Below are 10,940 nucleotides of genomic sequence, written 5' to 3' on the forward strand. Positions count from 1 at the left end.
CTGATATTCTCACCAAGCCTCTCCCGAGCCGACAGCACGATTACCTCAGTTCCAAGCTTCCGTTCGCTTCCGCTCAGCTCAGCTTGAGGGGGGATAATAACAGATAGTATTAAATAAATAGTATAAAATAATATTAGTATTTACTGTGTACTAATCCTAGTCCTATTAGGATTAGTACTCCTTAATCCTAGTCCTATTAGGATTAGTACTCCTTCCTATATCTCCTATATATATCTCCCATGTATTCCCTTAACACTTTAATACAATCAATATTCCTTCAGTTGAAGTTTTAAAAATTTGAAGAAATTTCAATTGGGTCTTGTTGAGTTATGTTGAATTTAAGCTCAAAAGAAATTGAGTTTTGATATCTAGCTCGGAGCGAAACTACTCTTGAAATTTGAGGCAATTCGTGAAGAATTGAATAAATTTGAAATTTTGGGAATTATTAATGTTCTTATGTGTTCTTAGTGTTCTTAGGGATGTGGAAGCAAAAAGTATACATTTGATCCAAAAACATCAATAAAAAAGTTTTCAAACCTTGTTTGGTATGTAAAAAGTGGTTTTACAAAATTGGAGTTTAAAAAAAGGGCATGGATGAGCCTTTTTTCTTTAACAAAAATGGCATAAATGAGCCTTTTTTCTTTAACAAAAATGGCATAAATGAGCCAAACTATTAATGGATGGCATAAATGAGCCTTTTCTAAAAGTTCGATGGCATATTTGAGCCTTTTCCCTAAATTAAATTGGAGTACAAGCTAAACGACAAGTGAAAATTACGCAGCTAAGCAAACTTATACTATTTAATTACTCATCATAGCTATAGTTTGCTATAATTACCACCCGCGACTAACATTGTATATTAATTACGTGAACTTCGAGTTGGTGTGATTAGTCATGTTTGTATATGTATAATTCGCCAGAATATACAAATACATATGTACAGTATAAATTTTTTTTTTAACATATATACATATACAATTCACCTCTCTCCCACTCTCTGCCCTTTCTCGCTCGCCTCTCTCCTTCCTCTCTCAATTTCGCTCGCCTCTCTCTCCCCATCTCACTTGCCATTTATACAAATGTATATGTATAGTATACAATTATATACATATACAATTCACCTCTCTCCCACTCTCTGCCCTCTCTCGCTCTCCTCTTTCCTCCTTATCTCGATCTCGCTCTCCTCTCTCCTCTCTCTTCCAGTCTCGCTCGCCTTCTCCTCCCTCTCCCAATCTCTCTTGCCATATATACAAATACATATGCATAATATACAATTATCTAACCAATATACATATACAATTCACCTTTCTCCCACTTTTCCCCCCTCTCTCTCGCCTCTCTTTTCTCTCTCCAGTCTCGCTCGCCTCTCTCTCATATAACATGTAACTACAAATTATAATTATCAAACTATAGCTATGAAGAGTAATCAATTATTTTTAAGTGAGTATATGTGAAAGTTTCTCAAACGACAAGTCTATAAAATTTTAAAGTTATATTTTAGTTTTATTATTCTTTCACTTCAAAAGTTATTTTATACATAATTATTTAAGAAGAATGTCATTTACGTAGGATTTTTTTTCTATATAAGGTTTGAATGTTTTTAGAAAAAATGAATTAACTTTATTGAAAAATGAAGAATGTAACTGTAGGATGTTCGTAATGTAAAAAAATATAAGTGTTTTGATAAAATATTAAAGGTCTATCTTTAATTGTTCATAGTATAGGAATGTTTGGTGTAGTCAATTAGGATTAATACTTTAAACTTTAAAGTAGTTTAAGTTTTGGTTTTTTTTATTAAAATATTTTCGAATTATATTTTGAAAATTATTTAGATACATAATTTAAATTTATTTAGATATGTCAAATTTTAGAAAATTATTTAATTAGAGATAATATTAATAACAAATATAAATATATTCGCAAGTTTTTCATTGTCACAACAGAAGCACAAGCCACACCATTAATGAGCGAGTGTTATCTTGGGTTGCTGTTAATTAGAGCTCTCACTTAATTATTTAAATATTTAATTTAATCTTTCTAAAATATAATTATAATAAATATGGTAACTTCAACATTAATGTGTAGCTCTCTTGAATTGATGTTGGATGAGGTTGATACCCAATAATATTCATGAACTATATGATATTTATGATCTTTATAATATTTTGATATCTATCATATTTAAGTTTGTTGAGTTATGACTGTATTATTAAAATATTTTTAAAATTTAGTTTTAAAATATATTTTAAACATGTAGTAAAATTTTATATTTAAAACTCTTAAATATTAGAAATTCTTTCCTTTGTTAATTTTCCTTTATAAATTATATGCTGTTTTAGTGCAAAATATGTAAGATAAAATTTTAATGTATTAATTTTTATTTGTTCTATTCATAAAATATTTATGCAGGATTTTCAAATAGCATATTCCCTTTCTCTCGTCCTACTTTTAGAGAGATGGATAGAAAAAAATTGAAATGAAAAAAATCATTTAAGTTATCATCAAAAAATTATATTATAAATAAAATTGCATAACTTAAGTCAAAGTAAAAAATGATTGAACTTTTATGTTTAGCAATTTCAATCATTGCTTATTATCACACGTAATATTTAAGCAAGAATTATATTCAGATTTTTTCCCTATAATGTGTTTGATATCTATTCTATCTAAGGTGTTTGAAATCTTATGTTAAAATTCTACCCTCCTGAATTCTTCACAGGAATACATACGTATAGATAACGTGTTTCTATTTGTGTAAAATTTAACAATGAACAAATCAAAACTACACTTTGTATTATTTATAAACTTCGAACAATACAACGATTACAGAACTCCGTAACCTAATAAATTATAAACTCTAATTTCTCTATCCCTAGATACAAAACTAATCCCTAGTTTCGTATCTTCCAACGCTCTTCAAGTTCTTCAACTTGTCAAGGAACTCCTACTCACACAACTCGGATTGTAAACAAGACTCTTGAATACAAACTTACAATTCTCTCAACTTCTCTCAACTCACAGCACTCAAAAGTAATTATCAAAACTCTCTCAAAGCTCTTGATTGTGTTTTGACCTCCTCTCTATTTAAGTGCGCAAATTCTTCAAGTGAAACTATCACCCTATTTATAGACTTTGATCTTCACCTAAGTCTTTATCAACACAACTTCCTCAATAGAAGTTATACTCGAAATCGAATTTCTCGTAAAACTCCTACTTTGTATTTGACTTGGACACATAAACTCTTTTAGCAACTTTTTCCTTTTTAATTAAGAATACATGCTTTCATTAATCAGTTAGCCGCAGCCTCAGGAAAATTATATCAGGTTTCCTTAAATAGTTTCCTTAAATAACTTTGTTGAAATCCTGTTGAAAGTAGAACTGCAACTGCAGGACCAAGTTGTTACTACCTGTTCTTGACAGTGGCGAAGTTAGAAAATTTACGAAGGGTGTCCAAATATTACATAAGTATTTTTTTTCGATGCATTGAAAAAATAAAATTGAATTACATAATATTAATATTACTTTTTTTTATGAATAAATATTTCATAATTTTAAAAATCAAACTGCATAATATTTGCTTCAATATTTGTGTTTAATTTAATATAAAGTGAACGAACAAAGAAAAAAAAAGAAGAAAAAGAGGGGAACGTTAAGCTTAAAATGAAATTATTTTTACGTTTCAAGCTTTCACTAATCTATGGTGATGACAATAATAAGGAGACATGAATAATGGAAGCAAATCAAATGAGGTGTTCTTTTGTTTGCTTTTAACGGTTTTATAGAAATAGTTTAAAGTTTGTTTATTAATTTTAAATTAAATAATTACATTTAAGTTTTATTTCAAATTTTAATGAAAGGAAATAACAAGTCAAATTCATTGAAATTCAATTAGCCTAAACCTAAATTTTTAATTAAGAATATAACTTAATTAGTTTAGACAATTAAAGAAATAAGTTAATAGATAATAAAATATAAGTATTGTATTTAAAATTAAGTTTTATTTCAAATTTTAATGGGAGAAAATAAAAAGGTCAAATTTATCGAAATTCAGTTAGCTAGTAAATCTAAAATTTTAATCAAGAATGTAATTTGATTGGCTTAGACAATTAAAGAAATAAGTTAATGAATAATAAAATAAAAGTGTTGTATTTAGTATGCAGTTGTGGGGATTCAAACGCATGACCTCAAAGTGGGCAAGGGAGCTTTAGACAGTTGGGCCAAAGCATGTCAATGTGCTCAAGGTGTCCAATTTATTTATGAAAAAATTAGCAATTAAGACAATTTTAAGAACATAATTAATCAAAATAACATTAATTTAAATTTTTTAGTGAAAATGACAAAATAGCAATATGTTTATTAATGTTACGTATTTTATTAAATGTGTGTATTTCAGATTTTAGTGTATATTTGGTATTATTAATTTAATATATTAATGGAAACTCATTTATTGGACCAAAACATGGTCCAATAACATTTAATGAAAAAAAATTAATTAACAATTTCGTGTAAAGTTCCAAGAAAGGTAAAAATTAAACCAATTCAAAATTTTCACCCAAATTTTCAAGTTCCTTTCACAAATTTTCCAGATTTCTTCATCAAAGTCATTGATTATCAAGGATTCAAGCAGATTTTCGAGCTAGGATAATTATTAAAGCAGATTTTATGGTGGCAAGGTTAGTTCAACTTTCGATTTTGATTTTTTTTATGTTTTTGTTAAAGTTCTGATTTTGTATATCAAGATTTTATGGACAATTTATGTGATTTTGTTTTAATATCCATCATACATTTATGATTTGTATTCTTTGTCTATTTTTTTGTGATTTTCTTTCAATGTTTAAGATTAGGTAGATTATGAAAATTCATATATATAGAATCATTGTTGTTTGATGTTCAATACGCAGTTGTTAAAAGAATTTTTTTTCTTCGGATTTTTGGATTGTTGAAAAAAAAAAGAGTGTATTGTATGCAATGGCTGATTCAGTTAGAATTACTAGAGGTATAAACAACAAAATCCAAAATTTTCTGGAATTTCCCTCATTTGATTTGTGCATTACTCAAGGATTGATCGAAAATGTAGGATCTCAGCGAGAATGACACAAGAGTATAAAATGGCAATTGATAGCTCTTTAAAAAAAAGGAAAGTGTCGTTCTATAAAACCCCTGTTGATCAACAAAAATATCGAAGTGATGAAGTATTACGTCATGACGATGAAGAGGTATTATATTATCAACGAAACTATTTTTTATGCTATGTTGGTTTTTGTGTTTGAAATTGCATATGTCTTTCAGATTGGAAGCTTATAGTTTTAAATACATAAAAAAATTTGTATCTCTAAATGTGATGTGATAAATATCCAAAGCAAGTATAAAAAATGTAAAAAAAAAAAATCTACGAAAGGCAACGACTTGTTAATTACTACCAGAGATCTTATCTTGAAAAAAAATCAACTACAGTAAAGGAAAGAGGTTAGAATGCCGCCGTTATGCATATCTCTAGGAAGGCCTATAAGGCTTAGGCGTCACTCTAGAAATTTATCCATATACAACTGTGCATGATAATAGATGAATGTATCTTCACAAAAAACTCAAGGTGCTAAAAGCCTCAAAAGCAAGGCTGGAGATTAAAGTTGGTGTGCCATTTATTATGAAGAAAAATACGTGGACTTTGTAAATGTTAAAATATCAAGTATATTTATGTCATGAAGCTGGCTATACCTCATCTCAAACATATGCATATGATTCATATGTTACCATGAATCTGCCCTATAGTTGTTTTTGTGTTTGAAATAGCAAATGCCTTTCAGATTGGAAGCTTATAGTTTTAATTACATAAAAAATTTTGTATCCCTAAATGTGATGTGATAAATTGTGGATATAATTAAAACAAGGTCTAATTTTTATCAGTTTTGCAAATATGCAAATTACATTTTCTGTGTGCGTCTAAGTAAAAAGATAAAAAGTTTACACGAGTACTATAATCTTGCTTCTTTCCACCCCTTTGTTAGTTCTGTAAAGTTCTCAATATAGAACTTGTTAGTCCGACAAAAAGTATTCATGTAAAAAAAGCTGTCAACAAAAAATGTGCATGTATCAATATAACTAAAAATACCAAAACACTAATATTGGATGCTACAAATTACCTTATACGTAAGACTCTTCTCATTTGCTAGTCAATATTAAGAAAATGAATTACAATATTTATCTTTATATATTCCAATTTAGTAGATTTCTCTCAAACTGTATTCTAGTAGCCATTATTTTTGCCCATATTTTGTTGTATACATATATTAGATTGTTGAATAATGTATTTATATTCTTTTCAGCATCTTTATGTATTCAAATTTTGATAGACTTATAGTATCAGTTTAGTTGTATTTTGTTATTTATTTCATTTTATTTTTATGTCATCAATATTCATGATTCTCAATGAACATTCACTCTTTTGTATACAATGTAGTTTCTCTTATTCTATTTTGTTAACTAGTAATAGATTTATATATCAGTAAATTTTTAAGTATGTATTCATTTTATTGTTGAACATGTGCAGGCAAATGAATTTTATGTCGAAAATAAACCAAAAAAACTCCCCATATTCATTGTTTCTTTAATCATGACATAAAAGCTGACTTGGTGAAGTATTTACATGGACATGTATACAATGTATTCTGTGAAAGCACCTCTTTTGGTAATTATATGCAAATGCATCAATGTCGTGCTCGCGGACAAATACATAGGTGTTGCATGGCTTTAGAACTCAATTGTAGTTCTCGTCAAGCATTTGTAAGTGTAAATGGATCTACGTTGCGTTTCACTTTGAGAGAATTTGCTTTGATTAGTGGATTAAATAGTGTCAACGAAGAAAATGATTTCATCTTTGATGAGTCAGAACCAAATAGGTTCATGAAAAAATATTTTGAGGGTGTTAAGTTGATCAGGAAAATTGATATAATGAGGAGTTTTCATCGAAAAGTGTGGGGGGAGAACGATCAGGATGGCCTGAAGTTTGCAATTTTACACTTCATCCAGACAGTGATTTTTTCCGGTGAAAGAGCTACCAAAAAAGTTTCTAGATTATATTTTGATCTTGTTGAAAGTGGAAGGTACAGTCAGTTTTCATGGGGGAAAAAGCTTTCTATTTGCTGATGAAGAGCCTGAGCAAGAGGTTGAATAGTGAATTTTTTTTACAGAATCGGGGGAATGCCTATTGTATTCCAAGTATGGTTGTTTGAGTGCAGTTCGAGTATTGATTTCCAGGTCGCTCAAAAGGTTGATGACCATATTCCGAGGTTGCTCAACTGGAAGACGACCAATGAGAGTCGTAGATACAAGAAACTTATGAACACCATATTTAGTGATGTTAATAACAAGGTACTTAACTGACATATATTTAATAATCACCAAGTTGTATGTTTTCTTATTGTTTTTATTTATAATAGTAGCAAAATGTTTGAAATTCAGATTAAATTCAGGAACATTACACCTAATCAAAGGGAACTTGCAGTATTGCAACTGCCACCGGAGGGTATCGAAAATCAAGCTCCACCTCAGTATTCCGATTCATCAGATGATGATCTAGATGATGAAATAATTGATAGTAATGATGATCCACGAGAGGGAAGCTGTGACGATAAAGATTCTGACGATGATTTTCAAGCACCTCCTCCACAAGCAGTAAAGGTCAAAAGAAAAGGAAAAGTTGGTTCCTCAACGTCGCCTGTTAGAAAAAGGACAAAGAAGCTGGTGACCGATGGATCCAAATAGGTTGCAAAAAATTGGAACCTCGAATTGCTGTTAAACAGCCGATGAAAAAAAAATGTTGTATCCAAAAAGGTACTAAAGAAACTTAAGGTTATTTTAAAGCAAACTGAATGTCTAATGCATATCTAACAAATACAACTTCGAGTGATTATGATATTTCAGAGAACAAGCGGATCTGAAGTGGCAAGCTGGTTGAAAGATCTGTCAGATTTCAAAAAGGAAGTATTTACCATATAGTACATCCTTCATAGTTATACACTTATTATAATTTTAAATTTTTAATAAGCTACATCATTATGTCATATTTTTAGGTTAAACAAGAGTTTGTTGAAATTCGCAATTTGATCAACGACAACTTCAAGACTGTTCTGACAGCCATTAATTCAACACGGGATGAGCAGGAGGTTTGTTATAAAAAATAAAATGATGTAACGTATTTCAAATTTACATTTTTGTTAATGATTTACGTTGTAATATAACACAGGCCGAGCATTCTGATGATCATATTGTCCCTCCAAATTCAAACGATGAAGATGGGTATACACCACCATACACTTCCAATAAAGAATCTCCATCAAATCAAGTTCTGGTAGCTCGGTGTGACAAATTGAAATCTGGAAATTCAGAGGTACTTGTAGTTTTTTTTATTAATTTAGGCTGTATATACGATCCCTATTTGGTGTTTTTCACAAAAATTTTGAATTTATTCACTTTTATGAGGTTGTAACTTTTAATATTTGATTACATGTTTATTGGATTTTTATTTTTTTACAAGACACTCAAGGCTTCAAATGACAGTAAATCAACAAATGTTGTGCCCCATGTAAGTCAAGATTTGTGTATCATTTTAAACTCAATACTTATGTAACAAATATCATTAATAAGCCTCCTATATTTTATATAATTATATATTTATATAATTATGATCAAACTGTATCAAGCAATCTTAACTCGGTTTATGCTTAAATGTATTATAAAAAACAACAATTTTTTAGTCAATAATTGTTATCATTTACAACTTTAAAGGACTTTTGATTATTGTATCCATTAAAATTTTTTCATGTTTCTTGTTACTTTTATTTTTTTTAAAGACCATCAACAATCCAGATGGAATGTATCCCAAATCCGATGATCATGAGGTAAGTCAGGTTTTAGACAAGTTTTATGTTTTTTTGTCGTACATCCTAATGTTTGATTACAATATACAAATATGCCTTAAATTTCAGTCTCAATAAATTTTCATTATCATATCAACAATTTCATTTATAACTTTCATTTTATAAGGTTTTTTCTATCAACACCCCTGTTCGAAATCTGATTGAAGTTGATTATGAATTAAGTGCTCCAAGACCTACAATTCCTAGAGTATGTTATTTAATATTTTAAGTACATTTGTTATACCATTATTTGGGTCATTACTTTTAAGGTGTTGTTATTTTTACGAAATTAATAGGTAAATCAACCAAGCTTTGTATTTGATATACCCCCCCCCCCCCCAAAAAAAAGTGCTTGGAGTATCTGAAAATTCACATGAGGTCGATGTTGAACAAATGTCATGTCCAGTCCCTATTCGGGTTTTGGATCACATGAATGTGACAACTGATTCACAGTTTGAATTGGACGATCAATTCATGCCTAGTCTCAATTCTATAAAGAGTAGCATCGCACCATATTCAACTGTGATAAAAGGACACACCAAACAACTGCCAACAACAATTGCAGGATGCATTACAACAAAGGCAGATCAGGCCACTATCGATGTCCATTTGGGTACGAATGGTGAAAAATTGATGATAGATCAACCTATCGGCAATAACGAACAGACGCCATTACCTACGCATAGGAATAGACGTTCAGGTCCTTATAATACATCTCCGTAGCTGACCAATTTTGGATCATCTGTTGGTACAATATTCCATTTTTTTAATACTTTTGTTAATGTAATCATTTTTTTTATTGCTACTGTTAGTGTGTATTTAATTTATTATTTTTTGAACCATTTCAGGTAGTTCATCAAGTCAGCCTCACATTTTTGAATTGAAACACCCTTTTATATTTGATTTGATCTCTGGCTATTATGATATAACGTTGTGGGATGCGTTTCGTTCATGGATCCGAGATGGATTACTTACAAAGCACGACAAAAAGTAAGTCATTGGTGAATAATTACAAGATATTTTTACAACATAACTATTTAAATTTTTGTATCCGGTTAAATGTTTGTTCGTGTTTCAACAACATTTATTGTTTGGTGCAGCTTATATATAGGTTTTCATGATTATTTTTTTATATTTAAATGTTGATAGTAATTACTTTTTTAATGAATGGTATACTATTTCTATTTTTATTCTGTTTTTAGGAAGCATGATCAAGACCATTAAAAGAAGAATCTAGCTGAAATTCCTGTAGCCATTAACCTTGGCGTTCTCCTAATAGACAATAAGAATTGGTTCTATAATCTGTATTTCAAAGGACAGTTATTGAACAATTCGGTAAGAGTTGTTTAGCATTTATCATTACAAACAATGATTGATTAGTAGTTATAGTATTTATACATTTGTCTTTAAATTTGTCAGCATGTTGATGTAATTTTATATTATCTATGGAAAAAAACCAAGTATGATGTTGGAAGCAGCTATAAATACACAACTGTAGATTGTGTATTTAGTTCAAAGATCTCTGCTATTTGGAAAAAATATTTGGATTTAGATAGCGATGTTGGTTGTGCCGATGAAGAGCATGTCATTGGTGAATACATTAGAGGGTACAAAATGCATGCTGTTGGGTTTTATTTGCCCTGATTTCTTACCATAAATAGGTTTTCCTTTTAGGAAAAGGTTTTGGATTGACTAATACTTTTTCTGGTAGGAAAAGGTTTAGGACTCTATAAATAGAGGCATGTTCCTTCTATCTTAATCAGCATTCACAATGTAGTCTTAAGGGTTTTGAGAGTTTTGGTTAGAGGGAGAATTTGTGGGTCACAAGTTGGATACGTTATCACTTGTGTGAACCTCTCATGTATTCCGAGTGAATTGGTTGAGGTTGTTTCTCTCTGTATTTTGTACTCTCATAATTATAGTGGATTGCTCAACTCCTTTGTGGATGTAGGTCGATTGACCGAACCACGTTAAATCTTTGTGTCTTTTGGTATATTTCTCGTTGTCTTCTTACTCGTGGTCTTT

The 10,940-nt window shown here is 29.8% G+C and overlaps 1 pseudogene; it reads left to right on the forward strand.

The window, feature by feature from the left end:
- Positions 1-5,108: 5,108 nt before the first annotated feature.
- LOC114076509 overlaps positions 5,109-10,940 on the forward strand; it is a 19,070-nt pseudogene continuing 13,238 nt past the window's right edge.

The sequence above is a fragment of the Solanum pennellii genome, chromosome 3, assembly GCF_001406875.1.
Source record: "Solanum pennellii chromosome 3, SPENNV200".
NCBI classification, from domain to species: Eukaryota; Viridiplantae; Streptophyta; class Magnoliopsida; order Solanales; family Solanaceae; genus Solanum; species Solanum pennellii.